Genomic DNA, 6,000 nt, shown 5'->3' with positions numbered 1-6,000 from the left:
TAACTCAGCCTGGTTTATATGGATCGATTTAGAAAAATCATTTTCTTGAGGAATTATTGTCAGAGGTAGTTTGTTCCAGTTTGGGACTGAATGTCTGAAAACAATCTGATGATTTAAAAAATCTGTCATTTAGTGCATTACACTTTTTCTTCATAACTCTTCAATAGCTCCTTTTTCATGACATTTTTATTCACTAGAATAAAGCCAAATCCTTGTCAGCTATTAGACCAGAATCCAAATAGAAATTGGATTATTTCTTAGTTTCTTTAATGTTGAAAAAACAAAGCAGTAATGTTGAGGTAAGAAAGTGGTTACCTAAGTCAACCAAGATGTCAGTGTAATTACTCTTTACATTTGTGGCACACTGGAGCCAGAAGACACAAATGTTTTTCTGTGATTGCTGTGAATTGGGAAACCCACGTGTGAGTGTGAGCACTCACTCTATCACTCATGATGTTATTCTACATGTGTCATCTCATTTAAAACCCTCAGAGGTAGATATTATTATAATCCCCATTTTACAGATGAGGAAACCAAGGTGCAGAGAATTTAAGTAACCTGCCTGTGGTCATCCAGCCAGGGAATTGTAATTAGGTTTTAAAATTAGTTCATTTAGACTCTAGAGCCTGAGGAGTTAACCACTGTACAATTCTGTCCCCAGATCATCTACCTGCTCATCTACCCAAATATCCACGTGGGGAATGTGCAGTTAGCTACAATCCTTAGGGCTGGTCAGCTGGTGGTGGAGGAGATGGTACTGGGGCCAGCAGCATTGCCTGAAGTTTTGGAGTGTGTGAATTCTAACTGCTGGCATAAGGGCAGCTGAAAAATGGGTATGGGATGCAAAACTCCTTGAATTCTTAGCTTTGGGCTTGGCCCAGTAAACTTACAGTTTAAGCCATTACTGGGCTTTGACTCTCTACACTTTGCTGGGACTGCCCTGGGTGTGATTTTTATGAGTTTTGGTTATCAGCACAATAGTCAATTTACGAATAGGTCATGGTTTAAAAGACTGGTTGCAAGTGGATCCTTAGAACTAAGAAACATTTTCCCGTGGACACAGTGATCGTTTGAGTTTCCAGGTCATTTTGCAGAAACTTTTTTTTTTTTTTTTTTGAGATAGAATCTTGCTCTGTCGCCCAGACTGGAGTGCAGTGGCGCGATCTCGGCTCACTGCAAGCTCCGCCTCCTGGGTTCACGCCATTCTCTTGCCTCAGCCTCCTGAGTAGGTGGGACTACAGGCGCTCACCACCACGCCCGGTTAATTTTTTGTATTTTTTAGTAGAGGCAGGGTTTCACTGTGTTAGTCAGGATGGTCTCGATCTCCTGACCTCGTGATCCGCCCCCGTCGGCCTCCCAAAGTGCTGGCATTACAGGCGTGATCCACCGCGCCTGGCCAGTTTTTGCAGAAACTTTATTTACCCAAATGGAAATTTTTAACGAAGCAATTTTGACTTCTGGGTTTTGAGAGGACATAATCACCTGGGAAAGTGGAAAGAAGACTCTTTTCTGAGTGGAAGCTGCTTTTGAAATAGTTGAGAATTCTTGGCGTTTTTGCACCACTCTTTTTATACCTGCCACCCAGTTTGCCCATGCTCACGAATGCCCTGAGGACTACAGCCTTGTACCTTAATATGTTCTCAATCCAGAGATTTCCCTTTTCTGCACAAATATTTTCACCTCCAAAGTTATTTTTCTTTCTTTCCTCTATTAGTTTATTCCCTAACTCAGGTGTTAGGAAAAACACAATCTGATTGAATTACATGAAGATGTAAATATCTCCTAGCCTTTAACCTTAGAGAGATTTGCATTTTAAGAAGAAAATCTTGGTTAACTCAGATTTTTTTGGGAATGATGTGAAAAACTCCAGAACATAGAGGAGAAGTTTCAACACTCAAGCTACACACAATTTTGAGAGTTAAACGTGAACGAGGCATTAGTGATAAAAGAATGAATAGAGACACTTGTCAATGTGAGTTTTTAGTGTCCCTTAGGAGAAATTCTGTGCAACAGAGAGGCTATATATGGCCAGTTTGTTTTATCATTAATATCTAACATACTGAAGCAAATAATTTAATGACTTAGTTTTTAAAATTTTCTCTAAAGCTCTTAAGTTTAATGTATCCAGGCCCCATTGTGATATGTTTTTGCCCTTATTTTGTTCATTGCTATATTCCTAATACCCAGAATAGTGCCTAACACATAGCAGACACCCAGTAAATATTCTGAATGAATACATTACAAATCCTAGTCTACTTATAAATCTAGTAATTTTAACAGTCACTTTCAAGGGAGCCTTTGATTGATGTCTTCAACTCACATTGAACGGAGCAACCTCCCTTAATTAACCAATTCTAGTTTCAACCTAGTTAATAAACTTCCTTTAACTATTGTACATTGCTTTTATGAGCTTAATATATTCCATTTTCTTTTTAAAGCCCTTCAAATTTCTCTAACAAGAAAAACCTTCCAGTATACTTAAACCATTCCAAGTAAAGCTAATACATTAAACTTCTAAAGATGGTGATTCATAAGTTCTATTAAGCATCCCAATATAGTTTATACCTTTTGACTCAACATCAGGAACCTACAATTAATTACTCAACTACCCATTTAAATTGATGTTAGAGGGTAACCTGTTAGGTATCTTAATAAAGTACATTTTTAAAGCTTGCAAACATTTTATTTATTTATTGTTTTTGGAGGTGGAGTCTCATTTTGTTGCCCAGGCTGGATTGCAGTGGTGCGATCTCAGCTCACTTCAAACTCTGCCTCCCGGGTTCAAGCGTTCTCCCTCCTCAACCTCCTAAGTAGCTGGGATTACAGGTGCTCGCCACCACACCCATCTAATTTTTGTATTTATGATAGGGCTAATTTTTGTATTTTTAGTAGAGAGGGGATTTTGCCATGTTGGCCAGGCTGGTCTTGAACTCCTGACCTTAGGTGATCTGCCCACCTCAGCCTCCCAAAGTGCTGGACTTACAGGCATGCCCAGCCACAAATATTTTAAATACCAAATATATACAGATTGTCCCAATTATTACAAAGACTATTTTTGAACTTAACACAAAAGCATTAATAATTTAAATTTGATTTACCTAATATCTGTACTTCATTCTAAAATATCTTTGGGTTAAAAACACTAACCCATTACAGAAAAATCATACCGTCACAACCAAGATAGGGTGACTATTTCAGCAGACTGGCTGCAAATTTACCAGAGGTGTTGGTCAAGAAATGAGATGGACCTTCCCTGGACACTAACCAACATGTTAAGTCCTCTTTAAGAGTCACAGAAACAAAAGGAATTCCTATCTTTGAAGAGTTGGCCTCTCCTAGGTTCAAGATAGGCCATTTAATTAATTTTTCCCCCGATTTGGGTAAATTGAATTCCACACTCCCCATTAAGATTGTAGGTAAATTGCTTCACTAATTAATTAGATTTCATTATTATTTATCTCTCTTAGGACATTTCTTTGCTTTTATCTTTGGCTTTAAAAGTACTTTATTGACACTGTATTGAATTATTCTGCCCTTACATATTTGTTCATAACCTCTTTTGACTTTATCATCAAACTCTGATCATCTGAATTTTGTGTGTTTCTTTTCCTATATGCTTCTGTCTGGAAGAGCTACAACTCTTACAGATGTTAAAATGACATCTAATGGAAACATACATCTCTTATTCCTCATCTAGTTCTCTGGTCACAATACTAATGTTGTGTTAGTGAAAAACTGGTCCCTATGCTTGAAGAGTTCACCGGAATATTATTACTACTATAATTTTGTTAGGTAATTTTTGCAACAACTCTATTTGTTATTACTTTGCTTTACAGATGAAAACATTGGGAGTTAGAGAGGTTCAATCACTTGCCTGGGAGGAGCTAGAACTTAATCTGGTAGAATCTAGAGTGTATTCTCATCTGCTGTCATTCAGCTGTTATTTAGTGAGTTACCACAGTCTGGCAGGCACTGTTTGAGGTTTTGGGAAACTTTACATATAGAACTAGAGAGAAAGGAAATTCAAAATTGAACCTGAACTTCTAAGACTTTCCAGACTCATACAGGCAAACTGTTCCTTTGACATAAGTTCTGCTTTTATGACTTACTCTTCTGCTTTCTAACTTACAAATTCTGTCAAAGCTTAATTCGCCCTTGTCCCCTATAACTATTGAGGAAGGAGGATAATAGGATTAGGGATTGAGGGATGAGGAGAAGGGTAACATTTATAGCCATGGGTTCTCTATACCATTCTGATGTTCAAAACAGGTACAATGCTGACCCTTCTAAGAAGTTCAGACTTATTAGGAATATAACATGTTTGTTAAGACAAAATTTAATAAATACTTATTATACTTATTATATATTGGTGTCATCTGTGAATAGGTATACCAGATGTGTCTGAGAATGATCACATGAGTGAAAATTAGAACTTCTTCATTCAACTTTCTTTTTGAAAATTCACATTTCCAAGTGATTATTTTTTAACCTCTGAAAAATAGTGGGAGATCTTAATCATGATAATTATTTAGTAACAGGAATGTGAAACTAGTTCATATTATCGTTTCCCCTGAAAACAGATAAAAACCAACAAGACGTGTCAAGGGAATTTTAAAACAAGCATAACAGGAGTATTTACTCTTAAACTAGGTCAATGACTAAAGGGAACATATCCATGATGCTGAGATTCAGCCATCCACAGCTTCATGTTTGGTCACCCCTTGTTGGAAAAGGGCACATCTCATGTGTCTCTACATCTCTTTTCTATTCAGAAGACTTTGTGATTTACTTGAGAAAACCAAGTGACTTACGCCATCTAGTTGTGCCCTAAACTTAAAAAAAAAAAAAAAAGCGATTTGATTCCTACTTTGTTAACGTTCTTTTGAAAGTTCCAATTGGTTCGGCCGGGCGCGGTGGCTCAAGCCTGTAATCCTAGCACTTTGGGAGGCCGAGACGGGCGGATCACGAGGTCAGGAGATCGAGACCATCCTGGCGAACACGGTGAAACCCCGTCTCTACTAAAAATACAAGAAAATTAGCCGGGCGAGGTGGCAGGCGCCTGTAGTCCCAGCTACTCGGGAGGCTGAGGCAGGAGAATGGCGTGAACCCCGGGGGGCGGAGCTTGCAGTGAGCCGAGCGCGCGCCACTGCACTCCAGCCTGGGGCACAGAGCAAGACTCCGTCTCAAAAAAAAAAAAAAAAAAAAAAGAAAGTTCCAGGAAAATGATGGGCTCTAATTTGTTGGAAGAAAAGGGTACTTGGACTCCAAAATATCATCACTCCTTTCCTTTAAAACTAGTCTAGTAATCTACATGGGGAATATTTACCTGTCTTTGTCAAGATAGTCTTAAAAGTCTCAGAGGTTCGGTCTCAGTTTTGGAACTTCCTGTGTTTCCAGTTTTATCCCTAAAATATCTGACAAGCTGAGAAAACTACAGAAATAATTAGCCTCTGAGTTGTGTGATTATTTTTGCCCTTACTAGTGGTTAATGTTTATCAGACACCAACAGCATTCAGATAATGGTAGAAGATTTAGAGTTGTTCAAATCCCTTGGTTAGAGGGCTCCGTTCATGCTTTATTCACATAAGAAAGCACTTTTCATTTTTCTGACTTTACAATTGCTATCTAGAACAAACAACAACATTATTCTTATAAGTATGTTTGGTTTAGGCTTAAACAAAACTGTATTTATTCATTCCATGCTTTGTCTTTTACTAAAGCCTGACTCCTGAAGTTTGTTGGGAATGAGTTGTTAGTGACCATTAACCCCTCCCATTGCACTGAACAAATGATTTTTCCTAAAACGATTTCCTAGATAGTAGTTTTATTAAAAAACAATTTTCTGTTTTTTAAAAGTTTACTTGTGTTAATTGGAAAGTGGCTTCTTAGCCGGCACATAGATAGCTGCTGTTCTCTAGTCGGCAGTGAGAGTACCTTGGGCTAAACAATGGGCCAGCGTTGTGATTAGAGACCGCTTTGAGGCATTCTCTGAACAGCCAC

The sequence above is a fragment of the Macaca fascicularis genome, chromosome 8 (assembly GCF_037993035.2).
Source record: "Macaca fascicularis isolate 582-1 chromosome 8, T2T-MFA8v1.1".
Lineage (NCBI taxonomy): Eukaryota > Metazoa > Chordata > Mammalia > Primates > Cercopithecidae > Macaca > Macaca fascicularis.
This window is presented reverse-complemented; position numbering follows the sequence as displayed.